This window comes from Biomphalaria glabrata, chromosome 13 (genome assembly GCF_947242115.1).
Source record: "Biomphalaria glabrata chromosome 13, xgBioGlab47.1, whole genome shotgun sequence".
NCBI lineage: Eukaryota > Metazoa > Mollusca > Gastropoda > Planorbidae > Biomphalaria > Biomphalaria glabrata.
The window spans coordinates 22,528,061-22,548,039 of NC_074723.1; the positions used below are offsets into that span (position 1 = coordinate 22,528,061).

Here is a 19,979-nt window from a genome sequence, read left to right on the forward strand (position 1 = left end):
TACAACATAACAATCTCAGCCTTGTGATGTCACAGCAGCAGGGATTGGGCTCCGAGTATTCATTTTTGAGCAGCTTTTTTTTTTCAATGTAGAAAAAGGTCCGTCAGATATTGATTGACGGATGTATACTTAGTTAAACACTTCAAAACAAATACGTCCAGATTTAAATCAGATTATGAAGAACTTTTATAAAAGCACCCGCAGCTTAACACATCGCATTAGTTTCTACTTTTATATCATTAAATCTATTTCTAAATGTCTTGTTTTGTTTTTACCCATTTTGTCGCTCCCTAGGCTTCATCGACCAATGTGGCTGCACCCCCCCCCCTTTTCTCATCGTTAGGCCTCTGCTAGATCTTCATGTACATCTACATACTCCACACACAATTAACACATCTACTCTACACATCTACTCACACTTCTACTCTACAAACCTACTCCACACATCCACTCCACTACTGACCGACACAGTTCGCCCCTACATGAAATGGTCAAAACATCTTTAGGAATATATCTAATTCTCTCTTCTCAGATGGACTCGTGACTGTAAATCTTAGCTTCAGCTCACTCAATGTATGGTATTCAAGAACTCCACTGGGCAGTACATTTGTGGTGCGCTCTCGTGCTTTCTTATAATTTCTACTCCTCCTTCCTCTTATTTGTTAAATCCCTTTCCCCTCCCCTCTCCTCTAATCAGTAATTCCTCCCGCCCCTTCTCCCACCCACTCTTTGTCTCTCACTCTCTCCCTCTCCGACCCCCTCTCTAAGCTAAGCAATAAAGTCAAGAAGAATATATCGATAGAAGACAAAAATATTCTTTTCACGCTCGAATATTCCAGTAAACATAGAAAAGGAAGCGAGAGCTCACTCAGAGGGAGCGGGTGTGTGTCCGAGGTGGAGCGGGGCGAAGAGGGGTGAAATGATACCGTACTAGATGTAGAGCCCGGCTTTGCAGTTCACAACAACTCAAAAACAAATCCATGGAGACATCTACTTCCGTTCTGTCGTATTTAAACATTACGTCATATAATACGCTTACCAATAACAGGACATTTAGACAAAGCTTATATCAACTCAATCTGTCTGTCTGGTCAAACGTTTTTTTTTTTTTTTCTCCCGTTTCCCATTCAAGTTAAAACCTCGCACAATTATTCATTGAACTTGACAAGATAGGAATCAATTTTTTTTTAAAGTTAATTAACTATTATGATTAACTATTTTGTTTGTTATCAAACTAAGGGGAATAAATGCTACTTAATGAGAGATCTGGATGTATATATGGATGTAATCCCCTTATTACATTTTGACATGTTTTTCTCCCACTTCCCATTCCCGGATCAAGTTGAAATTTTGCATAATTATTCATAGTCGATAATAAGCTTTGTTTTTTAAATTATTTTTTCTCTACTGCTTGTTGATTTTTGTTTATATTTTGTTTTGTTTCGTTGCTTCATGAGACTAAATCCACTTCATCCACTCAACTCCAAACACCTAGGAGAAAATGTGTAGTTCTGAATGTTGTCAGATCAGATGCTAACTAGAAAGTAATAGTATTTTTTAAATCAGTAGTAAAGAACAAAAAATGTGACAATTTCTGTTTATGTTCTTAAATTGAGGTACTAACTTTAACACTTTCCTATTTAAAACAGAAAAAAATCATATCATAAAGTTCACCAAGCAACCAGGCGTCAATCGAGAGGAAGTTATTGGTTTCCAGGTGATCACAGCAAACTCTCGTAAACCTAGTCAGACAAAACACATCTAATAACTTCAAAAAAAAAAAAAACAACCTCGGAGCGTCACTTTTGATTCGTAATTAACCAATACAAAAACAAAAGATTTTGTGCTCACTTCCGGGGGATCAATAGTCTAAACTGGGCGAGATACTTGAACCTCGTGGCGAGAACATTGAGTGTCCTCATTCCCACCGGAATATTCCCACCCAAGAGTCATTGGCGACACATGACAACACATCGACCTAACGGGGCAACGTCTAGGGACATAATCTAGGATGATAGTTGGAGCTGTAGAAGCAGGAAATCACCGCCAACTCCTACAATAAACTATTGGTCAGGGTTAGCCACTAGGGTTAGGGTCAGGGTTAGCCACTAGGGTTAGGGTTAGGGTCAGGGTTAGCCACTAGGGTTAGGGTATTACAATTTAGCCATGCATGGTGTTTGGCTACAGACAAGCGACTCTATTAGAAGCACTGCAGTGTTGCACAACAAAATTTAAAAAAAAAATGGAGGTGGCATTTAAATGTTTGTCGTCACTTTCAATGTAGACCCAAAGAAATATTGTTCCAGAACCATTTCAAGTCGTAATGGTACAAACAGTTTTAAACTAGGTCATTTTTGGGGGCATCCAAGGCAGAGTCTTTCTCAACCAATGGTCACTCTGTTCCCATCTCTCACATCCGTCTCTACATTTTCTTTACTCGTACACCTCCATCCTGGCTTCCTCTGTCTTCCTTTCTCTAGCTTAATCCTTCCATTTTCTTTCTCTCCTTTATCTTCCTCCTACTTTCATCTTTCTCCCGTCCGCTTTTTTTTCTAAATCATTTCTCCCTTCTTCATCTTTTTTTTCCTTCCTTACTTTTCTCCACCTCATCTCTCTCTTCCTTATCCTTATGGCTTTCTCTTCTCTCTGTCCCTTCATATGTTCCTCACCATCTCTTCTCTCTCTCTAATCATTTAACGTATTCCTCCCAGATTGGAACAGTTCACATTGTGCATAAGAACATATAGAACATATATATAATAAGAACATATAGAACATATATATAATAAGAACATATAGAACATATATATAATAAGAACATATAGAGAGATGAGCAAAAACTGTTTCAGCAAAAAGTAAAAGTCGGAAAGTTACCGCAGTCTACGCTAGAGGTATTTGGAACATAAACAATTTGGTGACCGTAAAGTTGTTAGCTTAAGAAATGTGTTCAATTTCTTGGTAGCCAACTCTTTCCATAGAAACTGCACAAGGATTCACTATACGTAACATCAAACTTTCAAAATATATTCTCTTTAAGTCGCCATTTGTTCTAAGTCCCTTATTTTCTTTCCTTTATCACGTGACCTGTACGCTCCATCCAATGTTGAGGTTTACCCCAATCTTCGCGTGCTTCAGTAACAGCTCTCGCGTGTTCGGGTCATTGCTGTCAGTCTCAATGTCAGGTGACAGGATAAATGTCATAAGATCTGTCATAGGATCACTGGACATGTTCTGTCGTCCATGTTGGGCTTGTATCCTCTAACATGTATTGTTCATTTGAAGACGGTGTATCTTTCACTCTTTATGGCTTTCAGGAGAAGCAAAATGCTGCAGTTTTTGTCTGAATCGCAACTTTTATATATATTCCTAATATAACACTGACTCGCTTATCAATCTCATCAACTCTCATACTGATTTGCATGAAATTTCGTAACAGGTTCTTTTTACCTCTTAGACGCCTGCTAAGACACGGTTTTGACAGATCCGCAGCCTGAACACTGCAATTCGCGAAAAAAACGCAAGCTTTCTATTACATCTTTAAAATAAACTATTACAAGTTAAAACTCTGGCAGACAAAAGGAAGAAGTGACTCCTTATCAAAAGTTGAAGTACGGTAGGTGGGGGGGGGGAGGGGGGAGGGGGGAGCACGAACAAAGGAAGCTGGCAGGAGTACGTCAAAGTATGAACGTCTTCTCTCTTGATATCCTGGGAAATGGAGGGATTTGGTTACGCAAATTGTCACAACCCTACGACAAAAGTCAAGGAACACGCGGCATCTATATATCTACGTCATATTAATTTTTTTAAATTTCCGCTTACTTTTACACACGGTCAAAGTATAGAACATTAATAAGTATTAAAAGATAGATCTTTTTGTTTTCAAGACATCAAAGACTTTAATGATTTTGAGTGTATGCCTGTGTTGCTAAGACTAGCAGATTTTCCTCCAGACATAGATCTAGAATTTAGAACTCTCATCATTGCCACTGTGAATGTAAGGGATTCTTCACAGACTTGTTGGATTAATATATGTTGTTGTTTTTTTGTGTTGTTGTCGCTTTTTTTTTTTTGTAGAGGGGGGTGTGAGTGATTTACAATTCAAGTGAAATGTTTATGTCAGATAACATTATGGGTGGCAAAAACAAAAGGGTGGGGGGGGGTCCCGAGAGAGAAAAAGGAGAAAGAGGGAGATGGAGAGATAGATATGTATATAACAAATACCAGAATTCAAGGCAAGAAAGTTTGTGACCATTACGATTGTGTACGTGTGCCCTGGTGGTGCTGATAGAACAACTTGTTCCCCTCCGCCAACTCACCACACAATGAAGTGATCTAGATGTGAGCAGGTCAGGCAGGCGCGAGTGGGAGGACCTATTCTCTGCTGCTCAACATTAAAATTTACCAACAGTAGGCAGATGTTTGCGCTACTGGGTGGGCTCATCTGTGACACCTCAGTCTACGACCAAGGGGCTAGAGTCACCTAAGTAACCAAACATACTAAACTAAACTAAACTAACTAAAAGAAAGCAATAACAAACTTTAGTTTACGATAAATAAAACAAAAAGAAACTTTATTTACATACAAAAATAAATCAATAATAAAGTATAATATATACACTAACCACTATAAACTACCCTCTAAATCTACACCACTACAAACACTACCAAACTTACTATCTGACACAAACTGATCAAAACAACTATCTAACTAAATCACCAAAACTACTACACTAGACCTAGATCTACAATAAACTAGCCTAGATCTACAATATCCTACTATTTCACTCATAACACTAACACTAAAACAAGAATATCTTATCCTTAGGCTCAGTACCTTACTATTCACTAAGAACAGAACTGAGAAACAGACTATAAATATAACTAAGTTTACTAAGGCGATAATAAAGAAAAATAACACTAGATCCTAGATTCCCTAGAATTAGAATAGATCTAACAACAGCAGTTATAAACAACAGCTAGATCTATAAGCAGTAATATTCAGCTGTCACACAGACAGATATGGTACTGACCACTGGTCAACTGTACACTGAACTGTTTTAAAACAGCGTGGCATCACTTTTTATACACAAAAAGCGGAAGTACAAATAATAAGTTTGGCACTAGCCTATAAAAATATAGCTATGGGAGCGCAAGCTCACATTCATCCCGCCTTAAATTTTTGCGTCCTCGCAAAACAAAATACTAACAAACTACTTAAAATGCATTACATACATACTGCTGACATATTCTACCATCAAAGAAAATACACACTAAAATCTATTTCACACAAAAATATACATCTCCATGACAAGACTTAAATTACATTGCTTTACAAGGACAAAAGCAAAAAAATATACACTTCATCAGCTAAAAACACAAGAAAATACTCTTGATCCTGTACATTCTCAAATAGGTACAGCAACTACTAAGCCTTTTAAAAAAAACTTTTAAATACACATGTAGATAACAAGTACTCATAGAGTTATTACAAACTAATACATCTTAATACATTGGAATGCAACCAACATATTAAATAAAAATTACAAATATACAAATGAAGAATTATGCTAGTATGGTGAGGAAACGAACTTCATTTCCTCCTCTCGTACATATCGGTAAGTACTGCCGTCTTCTGCTTCTACCATGTACCAGCCAGAAGCATACTTGGGTACTGCAGTAATTATAAAACATGAGGGCTCATACTGCATGAACATTCTTCCCTGGCCTCTGACTCTTTGTTCAACAAGAACTCTGCACCCAATGTTCAGAAGGTCGTTCCTTTTCTTCTGCAACTCAGGAACCTCATGGGAAAGCAAGGTGGATTCTGGTTGGACCGGATGAAACTGTAGGAAAGGATTTGTTTCCCTACCTCCTTCTGCATGATTACTGGAAGTGTCAGGTGAGGCAACTTCTGAATGAATCGACATCATTTCTGCCACTGCGGGTTGGTTTCTGCGAACAATTGAATCAGGAGCAGTGTTGGATCGCCTAGGATTCTGTGGCACCTCAACCGACAATTCTGTTGGCTTGGGGGCAGGTTGCAGTTGTACTGCCTGTGGTTGTTCCACTGAGGCAACCCGAACGTGATTCACTGCTGCAGTGACATCAGGGCAAGCTCGGGTGAAATGGTCCCGGCTTCCACAATTCGAGCAGTTGCTTCTAGAAGGGTGTTGCTGGTGAGCCCGGTTCCCTGGCTTCTTTCGCTGACCTTGGAACCTGTTCTGCAGCCTGCAATTTCTTGCCAGATGGCCAGGTTTGCCACAAGTGTAGCATTTCCTGTTCTTCGTCGTTGGCCTCTTATGGTTAAGAGTGCGCTTTGTCTCCATGCGCTGTTGTGAGGTAATCTGTCTCACATTGCTGCTTATGTGATCAGGATGATGGTTGTTGCAGTGGGGACAGCTATAGTTCTGTGACCCTGAAAATTGTAGGCGCACAATCTGGGCTGCAAGCTCCTCCACTTGCTTGGAGAGCGCAGCTAGCTGGCCTTCAATCTTTATCTCACTGCATGTGACGTTGACTTGCGGTGCGACATCCTCGTCCTGGGCCCACCTGATGGCCATGTCTCTTAACGCCAGGAATTCAGTTTCTGGCCTGTCAAGTAGTCTCTCTCGCAGGTCTCTCCTTAGGGTCCTGTCACTGAGGTTTTCTACAAACTGGTCCCTCAGGATAGACTCGCTGAAGGGAGTTTCAGATAGAGCTCTCTGCCTGTCTGTGAGTGCTTCAAATGCCTGAAGGAGACGGTGTGAGTAAGTGCGGACAGACTCATACTGGTGCTGGCTTATTCGGAACAGCTCCCCAATGAGGCAGTTGATGCTCCGCCTTTCTCCATAAGTGGAGCGTAGGATTTGTACCAGGGCATCTGGACATGCCCTTGTCGTCTGAGGGTGACACCTTGTTCGGCCTTCACTGCCTCACCTAGATGTGCAAAGAGGAAGTCACATTTTTCCTCTGGATGCACAATGTGTTGAGACTTCCAAGTTCTCTCAACATTTTGAAGGAACTCTTCAATTTCCCTGGCAGGACCATCACCATGGAAGCGTCGGATACTCATCTCTGTCCTAGGCACCAAGATCACTGTCTGAGACGGCTGCATTCTTGCTGCTGCTGCTGCCTCGCTGTTCATCTACCTAACTACTCAACAAAACTAAAGCCTACTAACCTCTCAATAACAATACCAAAAAAAACAACTAAACTAACACTATCTATACCGCCTATCAATGCCTAAACTCCTACGCAAACCTAATCTATGCCAGTAAAAAATACAAGTCTGGTCACTCAAGCACAGATCCCACTTCTGACACCAAAAATGTGAGCAGGTCAGGCAGGCGCGAGTGGATAGAGAGAGGACCTATTCTCTGCTGCTCAACATTAAAATTTACCAACAGTAGGCAGATGTTTGCGCTACTGGGTGGGCTCAATCTGTGCACCTCGGTATGGTGACCAAGGGGCTAGAGTAGCCTAAGTAACCAGACAACTAGACTAAACTAAACTAACTAAAAGAAAGCAATAACAAACTTTAGTTTACGATAAATAAAACAAAAAGAAACTTTATTTACATACCAAAATAAATCAATAATAAAATATAATATATACACTAACCACTATAAACTACCCTCTAAATCTACACCACTACAAACACTACCAAACTTACTATCTGACACAAACTGATCAAAACAACTATCTAACTAAATCACCAAAACTACTACACTAGACCTAGATCTACAATAAACTAGCCTAGATCTACAATATCCTACTATTTCACTCATAACACTAACACTAAAACAAGAATATCTTATCCTTAGGCTCAGTACCTTACTATTCACTAAGAACAGAACTGAGAAACAGACTATAAATATAACTAAGTTTACTAAGGCGATAATAAAGAAAAATAACACTAGATCCTAGATTCCCTAGAATTAGAATAGATCTAACAACAGCAGTTATAAACAACAGCTAGATCTATAAGCAGTAATATTCAGCTGTCACACAGACAGATATGGTACTGACCACTGGTCAACTGTACACTGAACTGTTTTAAAACAGCGTGGCATCACTTTTTATACACAAAAAGCGGAAGTACAAATAATAAGTTTGGCACTAGCCTATAAAAATATAGCTATGGGAGCGCAAGCTCACATAGAGGTTTGCTTGTTGTTGTTATTGTGTAAATGTGTGTCAGAAAATCTGGTTTATTTTCTTTTACTTATTTTTTGGATGTTTCTTAAGAATTGAAGATTATTACTTCCTAGTCCAAACGTCCCAATACTGCTGGCAGGGTTTGGAACCCGGGACCGTCGAGACATCAGTCCAGAGCGTATAATACAAGATCAGGTAGACTTTCCGCACCCATAACATGCGCATTCAGTGATTTAACATCAAGTAGCATATCAATGGCAGTTTGGGCAGACTGTTCTAATAGCCTCGGATTAGGTTAGTTGAATTGATTATACATATGGGGGGGGGGGGGGGGTTTGAAGTGGTAAGGAATCGACTTCCATCCTGAATCAAAGATCTTGTGTAAACATACCTAATGTCTAGTAGCTTCAGGTACTATGAATGAGAGAGCTCTAATTGTAGGTCGTAGTACGCGATGCAAAAATAGAAATTAGATATTTTCGTTCGATGACTTTGTCATCCAGCAGCACAATGAAACAGAAAGCTGAAACAAAGTTATCGATTTTCCAGAAACACATTTTTAATGGATATAGTATCCGTGTTCAGTGTTGTCTATGTCCACTAGATTGGATGTGTTGTCTATGTCCAGTTAATTAGATGTGTTGTCCAGTAGGTTAAATTTGTTTATGTCCTGTAGATTGAATATGTTTAAGTCCAATAGATTGGATGTGTGTTGTTATAAACATGTCTTCAACGGCGAGAATAATTTGTTTCGCTTTCCGTAATTCATCTAGTCATCTTGATGGAACTTAAAAATCTCGTCATGCCTTTGCGTTCAGGTAACAGTGTCATGTCATTCCTACCCAAAATATTTTTCTTCATAAAGTCTGTCTAATTACGTTTATGACCTTGTTAGGGTATCAAGCTTGTTTGGGTATCAAGCTTATTCGGGTAACTAGCTTGGTCGGTTAACTAGCTTGTTCAGGTAACTAGCTTGTTCAGGTAACTAGCTTGGTCGGTTAACTAGCTTGTTCAGGTCTCTAGCTTGTTCAGGTAACTAGCTTGTTCAGGTAACTGGCTTGGTCGGTTAACTAGCTTGTTCAGGTATCTAGCTTGTTCAGGTAACTAGCTTGTTCAGGTCTCTAGCTTGTTCAGGTAACTAGCTTGTTCGGGTCTCTAGCTTGTTCAGGTAACTAGCTTGTTCGGGTCTCTAGCTTGTTCTGATGTCTAGCTTGTTCAGGTCTCTAGCTTGTTCAGGTCTCTAGCTTGTTCAGGTCTCTAGCTTGTTCTGATATCTAGCTTGTTCAGGTCTCTAGCTTGTTCAGGTCTCTAGCTTGTTCAGGTCTCTAGCTTGTTCTGATATCTAACTTGTTCAGGTCTCTAGCTTGTTCTGATATCTAGCTTGTTCTGATATCTAGCTTGTTCAGGTCTCTAGCTTGTTCAGGTCTCTAGCTTGTTCTGATATCTAGCTTGTTCAGGTCTCTAGCTTGTTCTGATATCTAGCTTGTTCAGGTCTCTAGCTTGTTCAGGTCTCTAGCTTGTTCTGATATCTAGCTTGTTCAGGTCTCTAGCTTGTTCTGATATCTAGCTTGTTCAGGTCTCTAGCTTGTTCTGATATCTAGCTTGTTCTGATATCTAGCTTGTTCTGATATCTAGTTTGTTCTGATATCTAGCTTGTACAGGTCTCTAGCTTGTTCAGGTCTCTAGCTTGTTCTGATATCTAGCTTGTTCAGGTAACTAGCTTTTTCGGGTCTCTAGCCTATTCGTGTATCTAGCTTGTTCAGGTCTCTAGCTTGTACTGATATCTAGCTTGTTCAGGTCTCTAGCTTGTTCTGATATCTAGCTTGTTCAGGTCTCTAGCTTGTTCAGGTCTCTAGCTTGTTCTGATATCTAGCTTGTTCAGGTCTCTAGCTTGTTCTGATATCTAGCTTGATCAGGTCTCTAGCTTGTTCAGGTCTCTAGCTTGTTCTGATATCTAGCTTGTTCAGGTCTCTAGCTTGCTCTGATATCTAGCTTGTTCAGGTCTCTAGCTTGTTCTGATATCTAGCTTGTTCAGGTAACTAGCTTGTTCAGGTCTCTAGCTTGTTCTGATATCTAGCTTGTTCAGGTAACTAGCTTGTTCAGGTAACTAGCTTGTTCAGGTCTCTAGCTTGTTCTGATATCTAGCTTGTTCAGGTCTCTAGCTTGTTCTGATATCTAGCTTGTTCAGGTAACTAGCTTGTTCAGGTCTCTAGCTTGTTCTGATATCTAGCTTGTTCAGGTAACTAGCTTGTTCAGGTAACTAGCTTGTTCAGGTCTCTAGCTTGTTCTGATATCTAGCTTGTTCAGATCTCTAGCTTGTTCTGATATCTAGCTTGTTCAGATCTCTAGCTTGTTCAGGTCTCTAGCTTGTTCTGATATCTAGCTTGTTCAGGTAACTAGCTTGTTCAGGTCTCTAGCTTGTTCTGATATCTAGCTTGTTCAGGTCTCTAGCTTGTTCTGATATCTAGCTTGTTCAGGTAACTAGCTTGTTCAGGTCTCTAGCTTGTTCTGATATCTAGCTTGTTCAGGTAACTAGCTTGTTCGGGTCTCTAGCTTATTCGTGTATCTAGCTTGTTCAGGTCTCTAGCTTGTACTGATATCTAGCTTGTTCAGGTCTCTAGCTTGTTCTGATATCTAGCTTGTTCAGGTCTCTAGCTTGTTCAGGTCTCTAGCTTGTTCTGATATCTAGCTTGTTCAGGTCTCTAGCTTGTTCTGATATCTAGCTTGTTCTGATATCTAGCTTGTTCTGATATCTAGCTTGTTCAGGTCTCTAGCTTGTTCAGGTCTCTAGCTTGTTCTGATATCTAGCTTGTTCAGGTCTCTAGCTTGTTCTGATATCTAGCTTGTTCAGGTCTCTAGCTTGTTCAGGTCTCTAGCTTGTTCTAATATCTAGCTTGTTCAGGTAACTAGCTTTTTCGGGTCTCTAGCTTGTTCAGGTCTCTAGCTTGTTCTGATATCTAGTTTGTTCAGGTAACTAGCTTGTTCAGGTCTCTAGCTTGTTCTGATATCTAGCTTGTTCAGGTAACTAGCTTGTTCAGGTAACTAGCTTGTTCAGGTAATAAGCTTGTTCAGGTCTCTAGCTTGTTCTGATATCTAGCTTGTTCAGGTCTCTAGCTTGTTCTGATATCTAGCTTGTTCAGGTAACTAGCTTGTTCAGGTCTCTAGCTTGTTCTGATATCTAGCTTGTTCAGGTAACTAGCTTGTTCAGGTAACTAGCTTGTTCAGGTCTCTAGCTTGTTCTGATATCTAGCTTGTTCAGATAACTAGCTTGTTCTGATATCTAGCTTGTTCAGATCTCTAGCTTGTTCAGGTAACTAGCTTGTTCAGGTAACTAGCTTGTTCAGGTCTCTAGCTTGTTCTGATATCTAGCTTGTTCAGGTAACTAGCTTGTTCGGGTCTCTAGCTTATTCGTGTATCTAGCTTGTTCAGGTCTCTAGCTTGTACTGATATCTAGCTTGTTCAGGTCTCTAGCTTGTTCTGATATCTAGCTTGTTCAGGTCTCTAGCTTGTTCAGGTCTCTAGCTTGTTCTGATATCTAGCTTGTTCAGGTCTCTAGCTTGTTCTGATATCTAGCTTGTTCTGATATCTAGCTTGTTCTGATATCTAGCTTGTTCAGGTCTCTAGCTTGTTCAGGTCTCTAGCTTGTTCTGATATCTAGCTTGTTCAGGTCTCTAGCTTGTTCTGATATCTAGCTTGTTCAGGTCTCTAGCTTGTTCAGGTCTCTAGCTTGTTCTGATATCTAGCTTGTTCAGGTCTCTAGCTTGTTCTGATATCTAGCTTGTTCAGGTCTCTAGCTTGTTCTAATATCTAGCTTGTTCAGGTATCTAGCTTGTTCAGGTCTCTAGCTTGTTCTGATATCTAGCTTGTTCAGGTATCTAGCTTGTTCAGGTAACTAGCTTGTTCAGGTCTCTAGCTTGTTCTGATATCTAGCTTGTTCAGATAACTAGCTTGTTCTGATATCTAGCTTGTTCAGATCTCTAGCTTGTTCTGATATCTAGCTTGTTCAGGTAACTAGCTTGTTCAGGTAACTAGCTTGTTCAGGTCTCTAGCTTGTTCTGATATCTAGCTTGTTCAGGTAACTAGCTTGTTCGGGTCTCTAGCTTATTCGTGTATCTAGCTTGTTCAGGTCTCTAGCTTGTACTGATATCTAGCTTGTTCAGGTCTCTAGCTTGTTCAGGTCTCTAGCTTGTTCTGATATCTAGCTTGTTCAGGTCTCTAGCTTGTTCTAATATCTAGCTTGTTCAGGTATCTAGCTTGTTCAGGTCTCTAGCTTGTTCTGATATCTAGCTTGTTCAGGTAACTAGCTTGTTCAGGTAACTAGCTTGTTCAGGTAACTAGCTTGTTCAGGTCTCTAGCTTGTTCTGATATCTAGCTTGTTCAGGTCTCTAGCTTGTTCTGATATCTAGCTTGTTCAGGTAACTAGCTTGTTCAGGTCTCTAGCTTGTTCTGATATCTAGCTTGTTCAGGTAACTAGCTTGTTCAGGTAACTAGCTTGTTCAGGTCTCTAGCTTGTTCTGATATCTAGCTTGTTCAGATAACTAGCTTGTTCTAATATCTAGCTTGTTCAGGTATCTAGCTTGTTCAGGTCTCTAGCTTGTTCTGATATCTAGCTTGTTCAGGTAACTAGCTTGTTCAGGTAACTAGCTTGTTCAGGTAACTAGCTTGTTCAGGTCTCTAGCTTGTTCTGATATCTAGCTTGTTCAGGTCTCTAGCTTGTTCTGATATCTAGCTTGTTCAGGTAACTAGCTTGTTCAGGTCTCTAGCTTGTTCTGATATCTAGCTTGTTCAGGTAACTAGCTTGTTCAGGTAACTAGCTTGTTCAGGTCTCTAGCTTGTTCTGATATCTAGCTTGTTCAGGTAACTAGCTTGTTCGGGTCTCTAGCTTATTCGTGTATCTAGCTTGTTCAGGTCTCTAGCTTGTACTGATATCTAGCTTGTTCAGGTCTCTAGCTTGTTCTGATATCTAGCTTGTTCAGGTCTCTAGCTTGTTCAGGTCTCTAGCTTGTTCTGATATCTAGCTTGTTCAGGTCTCTAGCTTGTTCTGATATCTAGCTTGTTCTGATATCTAGCTTGTTCTGATATCTAGCTTGTTCGAGTATCTAATCTAACTTATGTCATTCTATAATTTATGGATTACAAAGGGGGGATTGGAGCATTTCAATATCGTAGTTTTAAGTTGTACTGTGCTTTATTATCGTCTGTAATATTTATTCGTAAAATAGTGAAAACCTTTAGAGAAACATTTTTATTGGTGGAGAGCGTGTGGGAATGGTTCTTTCAATATTTAATCTTATTCGTATTAAAAACATTTTCTTTTTTTTCTTTTCTTATGAATTTCCGTTAAAACCTCTAGCACCGAAACGTTTATCGCCAAAACATCGCGTACCATCGTCGGCGTCGGTTAGTTCCGTCTCAATGTGTACGTTATAATGAACAAGTTCATCCAAAACTTATTGCGTTCTACCAGAGTCTTAATTCTTTCACTTCACTCAACTCAAGGGCGTCTTCTATATTTATGTTTGTGTAAAATCATCTTCACTTTCTTGTTAATCTGTTAAACCCTTGGGGCACCACACATGACGACAGTTCTCCATTTCTCTATCTTTTGTCTAGAATAGAATTTCATTCAAAGACAGGCCCGTCCATTCTTTTATGTCTTCTTCCCATCACTTTATCTGTCTAAAATATTTATTCTCTAAACCCCCACACTAAACACAAAATGTTCCTTGAGCTTCATGAAACAAAGAATATCAAACTTCTAATATTTGAGAACTTCAAGACCAGGATTGTTAACACTTAACATTAGCTCCATTGTTAGACCCGCTGTGTTAACAAACAAACAAATGTGCTAACTCCGTGCCATGAGATGTCAAAGAAGATCATCAGAAAAATGTCGACAAAATCACATTATAGCAGTGGTTCCCAAACTGTGTTCCACGAGACCCTAGTGTTTCGCGAACTACTGTAATAATTAACTAGGTTCGTGTAATAATTAACTAGTAGGCCACCACATGAAAGGTCTCTCTAAAAATAAGTGTTCCGCTAAATACTCAGAATGTGCGAATTGTTTCAATGGATGGTGAGACAAATAATAAACTGGTTTCCTCAGCGAATATAAAGACCGCAGTGGCATTGACGCCGAAACTAGATCAACAAAACCAGGCCCACCCCGAGTAACATGACCTTATCGAAGATTATTGTCCGTGGACATCAGCTGGAATGACTATGAAGCAGTCGCTAGTGACCAATCTCAATGGGGACGAAAGCCGCACTATGATTAAGTCTAAGTAAGATCCCTAAGTTAAAATGCCAATCATTCCCCCAGCCCAAAGAGCTAACACCAAGATGCGGGTCTAGTGGAAAGACAAGAAAAGGATGGATCTACGATCTCAAGGTCCGCCTTATCCGCGGCGCCTCCTCCGTGAACTAATAATTCAAGTATATTTGAACGACCAGGATTATTATCATGCAAACCAATTTACTTATTTGAAAAGCGAGGCCAATACAAGAGTCGGGTAATAAGCATAAGATATTATTTCATACATTCTCATACATTTTTTGCAAACAAGCTGAACAACATCAACACTAAAGTACCCCCCCCCCCAGGTCTAGACGAAATACGTGTGGGATGACCTTTGCTTAAATGCCAACAATGTCACGAAGTGAATTATTAAAACTGTTGATGTGTTTTCTGGTTCCGTCGTTAATTAACAATGATGTTGTCTCATCTACACATAGTTCACCTATCAATACACCTGATACATACAGCACACTTCACAGTGAAATGCAGCAGTGTTCAAAATGTAATGTGCATAGTCTAGTGATACACTATTCAAGCGTACATTGCATAGCGTAGCCAGGATTTTTTTTCGGTTGGGGGGGAGGAGGTTGGGGGGAATATATATATAAATAGGCCCTATATATATGTGTGTGTGTGCGTGCAGGGCCGGGAAGTTACAATACTTTATTTACTTTTATAGTCACTGGTATATAAATGCCATAGGTTGCAAGGTTCGTAAAGTAAAGTTAATTTGATCGCAATTCTGTGCTTAGTAAAGAATGAATAAAATTGAAAGTCAAATTTTTTTTTTCGAATACAAAAACTTAATTTTCACTTATTATCCTTATTTCCACCCAGACTAGGCCCCGCGCTATCAGTTTCGCATAGGGCCCCGCATTCGTTAGGACCGGCCCTGTGTGCGTGTTTGTACATAATTAAACTTTATTACATTATGACCCTTCATTCTTTCGGAAGACGTTTATTGTATCCTAGAATAGTTTCTTCCTGGGGTTAGTGGAGAAATTGTTGAATCCCCGTCCTTGCCAGCAAGGGGGTCTGGGGGAGTGCTGGGAGCTCCAGAGCGGGCCGGAGCCCCGCCGCCAAGCACTATTTCCTGTATTGAAAGCCAACAAATTGCATATTCTAAGGAATCTATAAGGGGAATGTACTCTGCGTATCTATAAGGGGAATGTACTCTGCGTATCTATAAGGGGAATGTACTCTGCGTATCTATAAGGGGAATGTACACTGCGCATCTATAAGGGGAATGTACTCTGCGCATCTATAAGGGGAATGTACTCTGCGTACCTATAAGCCTATAAGGGGCATTCAAGAAACTGAAGTAAAAAGTGATTTGAAATGTAGATCCCAGAGTGGGGCACACCTTCCAGTAACAGAACTTACCAGATAAAAAAGTTTCAAACATATTTAAATGTGCAAAGTTTTACTGCATCCATGGGGTGTCCTCTCACAAGCTCTATCTTCACCCTTTCTCTTCCTCTTCCTCCTTCCATATTCTGAATTCAATTTGTTCTCATTCCTCTCCCTCTATTCATCTACACCCTCCCCTCCTCCATTTATTCCTTCCTATTTCCAGCTCTCTCTTTTATTTTTCTTATCTTCCCTCGCTCACGTCTGTTTCCACTCGTTCCTCATTCCAGGGCCGGCCTAAAGCATAGGCAAACGAGGCAACCGCCTATGGACAAAAATTAGGAACAAAAATTGCCAAACCTGGATCAGATCTCAAACTTAGTAAAGAATTATAACTCTATCTATAATATGTCTACCTCTTGTCTCTTCTACGAACATTGCGATACATGAATTAAAGTTATTTGTCGATTTAGATATATACACGGGCAGCTTTTTTAATTAATTGAGTAATTTTAATTTTTTCACTCTTTCTTTTTATTTCTTTTTTTTTCTTTAGGGCCACCAAATTCACTTTCGCCTCAAATTATCCTTGGCCGGCCTTGCTCCTTCTCTCTCTTTCTCTTATGTCCCTATACTGATCTTATCCTTTCTTTTTGTTAAATAATTGTATTACTAACTCTCTTCCTGCACAAATCCCAAAAGTTCCAAATATAACTGAATAGTCCAAGATAATGTAGTAATAAAGTCTTAGAAGAAGAAAAAAAACAGTATTAATATGATGCCTGGTATCGATCTAGATTTGCTCTAGATAAGGGAAAGGACTTCGTTGGCCACTGACCTACTTTGAGTGACACTGCATTCACAAGTTATCTTTGGACCTTACAGACTTTACAAGTTATCTTTGGACCTTTCAGACTTTACATGTTATCTTTGGACCTTACAGACTTTACAAGCTATCTTTGGACCTTACAGACTTTACAAGCTATCTTTGGACCTTACAAACTTTAGAAGCTATCTTTGGACCTTACAAACTTTACAAGTTATCTTTGGACCTTACAAACTTTACAAGTTATCTTTGGACCTCACCCTTTTCAATCCTACTAATAACTCACACGTTTATAGTCCGAATAAAAAGAAGTCACAAATTTGAATAGTTGATCGGATAACTTTTGATTAGCCCAATGATTTGAAGTTTTGAACATAAACTCGTGCTGAGTGACACCTTTTATAACAACTTTCAGAAAGATCTCTTCAATGGATAGCTGCCTGGTCGTGCGGTTTGCGCGCTGGACTGTCGTTCAGATTCATCGATGGTCCCGGGTTCAAACCCTGCCCGCTCCCATCCCCCTTTGTCCTGCGGGAGGTTTGGACTAGGAAGTAATTGTCTTCAACTCTGAAGGAACATCCGAAACTAGTAAAACAAACAAACAATGTCTATTGAATTATTTTTTTTAAATTAGTTAGCGTTAAAGCGCAATATGCCATCTCTGGGACACGGAAGAACTAAGGAACTATCACATTGTATTAACTTATTACTGAGTATCTTTTATTGCTCTTTTGCATATGACCGCCCCCACAAAAAGGTAAGCCAAACTCTTTCTTTTATTAATATGCATCTCAAGTATGTATTTAATAAATATTGCTATATCAAATGGGCCATGGAGTGTACACACAATCCGGACCACAAATCATGGTCAAGAGCCTGGTCGTATTGAACCACTGGACGCCATTGTTGCTACGCAACTGACTGCTAAAATCTGCGTTAAAAAAATCTTTTTATAAAATGTAACTAAGGAGTGGATCTATTGTGACGTTCCGTTGTGCCAACTTGTTGCCGGCCCTCTGGGCATATGCCCAAAGCCAATAGTTCCAGTTCGCCCTAGATTTTACATCTTTTTTGTTCGACTTAAAAAAAACAACAACATTACATGTTGATAGGCTCGCTCAAAAATTCGACAACAATTTGAGCACATCTACTTTATCCTGGATTCCACATACATATCTGTAGTATTGATTCGTTCACGCACAGTAAACAAATGCCAATACATGAACAACTAGCGAATGAAGCTCGTCTTGTATAGGTCATGTTCCTTTTTTCCTTTTTTTTTTTAAATAGAACTCTTTGTTACATCAAGTATAATATATGCTTTTGGTTATGTTTTAAGAAGTTGACATCTATCAGGCCTTTTTATTTTGTGCAAATTTAATGACATAGAAAAACTTAGAATTAGATTTATAAAAAAAATGATAATATAAGGAAATGATAGATAGATAGATAGATAGATAGATAGACAGACAGACAGACAGACAGATAGATAGATAGATAGATAGATAGATAGATAGATAGATAGATAGATAGATAGATAGATAGATAGATAGATAGATATAGATAGATAGATAGATAGATAGATAGATAGATAGATAGATAGATAGATAGATAGATAGATAGATAGATAGATAGATAGATAGATAAAAAGACAGACAGACAGACAGAAGGATAGATAGTTAGATAGATAGATAGATAGATAGATAGATAGATAGATAGATAGATAGATAGATAGATAGATAGATAGATAGATTCAATTGAAGCTCTTACCATTGTATGTTTTCTAAATAAATCCTTATCCATCTGTCAAACTAAATCCCACGTTAGAAATGCCAGCCAAGAAAGGAGTTCACTCTAATCCAGTCCTGTTACATACATTTTAACTCCGTGAGGCTGACGTACTGTCAGTTAACTGTTTCCATGTGAATTGATTTCTTGCTTAATTACATCTGAAACAAAATATGAATGGGTTTTATTTTTCTAATGTGGGACAAAGTGGACGAACACACACACATACACACAGGGAAAAAAAAGCAATAGGAGAGCAGAGAACAGGGGAGGGCAGAAGGGAGGGCGGGAGAGCAAGAGCGTAGTGCTGCCAACTAGAAATGTTCAAAAACACCAGACATATCGTGCTATTGTGAAATAAAATCACTCTTGAAAAGAAATATAGATATGTTATCCAAAATATGTCATCACTATGCAAAATAAAAATAACAGAAAATAGAAAATACGTGTTGGCTAAAGGTAATTCCAAACTTATAACACATTTTATGCAAAAAATTATTTTGCCTATATGAGTTCTTATATATATACATATTTCATTATCGTATTTGTGCACAAAAAAGACTGATGCAACCAAAATAAAATATTTATAAATTCTGTAAGAAATTAGAGAATGCAGTCTGTAAAATGTTATTTGTAAAATGTTTTTTCATGTTTCGGATGTTCCTTCAGAGTTGAAGATAATTACTTCCTAGTCCAAACTTCCCGCAGGACGACGTGGGATGGGAGCGGGCAGAGTTTGAACCCGGGACCATCGATAAATCTGAACGACAGTCCAGCGCGCAAACCGCACGACCAGGCAGCCATATTGGTGCAGTACATGAAATTAGTCCTAAGGTGTTAAAGAGAAGTCATACAAAAAAGACCTAATTACTTTTTTCTTTTATTCACTGACAAACTTTGATTATAAGAAATGTTTCTTTTTTCTTAAATTAAAAACGTTTGTAAATCTAAGTGTAACAGCAACAAAAAAAAATTAAACTCTGTCCATAATTTTATTTGTTTATAATTTTGTTTAAGTTTCAGACATTGAGAGAATACCTTCCAACTCTGGATTACTTTGATAACGGCATGAAGGGCATACCACTCTAACTGGCAGCCAAGTCTTTGGAAAATTTGTATATAAAAGCTTTTGTCACGAGACAACTCATCCAGAAAGTTGTTTCAAAAATAACTTACACGCAATGATTTCTGAACTGCAGAGGCTTTCACTGAGGCGTCCAGCCACACGTTTTTGTTATTTTTTATAATTCTCTATATTGTAGAATATTTAAGTCTGACCTAATGGAAAGGTCACTATTCTGTATGGACGACATAAAGATATAAAGTTCTATTCAGTAATGCTGTGCACTGTGTTGCGGTGATAAATAATTGCAAGACAATTGGATACATTGAAATGATCAGACAAAATCTGGTTCAGATTTAGATTTAGGAGTGCCTTCACATACAACACACAGTATTGCACATATGCTCAGTTTATTGCACACCAAATTTGTTTCGGTTATCTGAGATGATTGGCAACAGGAGAGGAAGGCTTAGGTCTCTTGTAGTGCCCTGGGAATAAATTCTATTTGGTATATT

At 39.0% G+C, this 19,979-nt stretch overlaps 1 protein-coding gene across 2 annotated transcripts in view; it reads right to left on the bottom strand.

Moving 5' to 3' along the window:
- The window catches only part of LOC106074453 (uncharacterized), a 158,283-nt gene that overhangs the window by 111,714 nt on the left and 26,590 nt on the right, over positions 1-19,979 (bottom strand). For both annotated transcript variants that reach the window (XM_056007975.1, XM_056007976.1), the window contains one exon: positions 18,384-18,562. The gene's annotated coding sequence lies outside the window, so the exon portion shown is untranslated. The remainder of the gene's footprint in view (positions 1-18,383; positions 18,563-19,979) is intronic.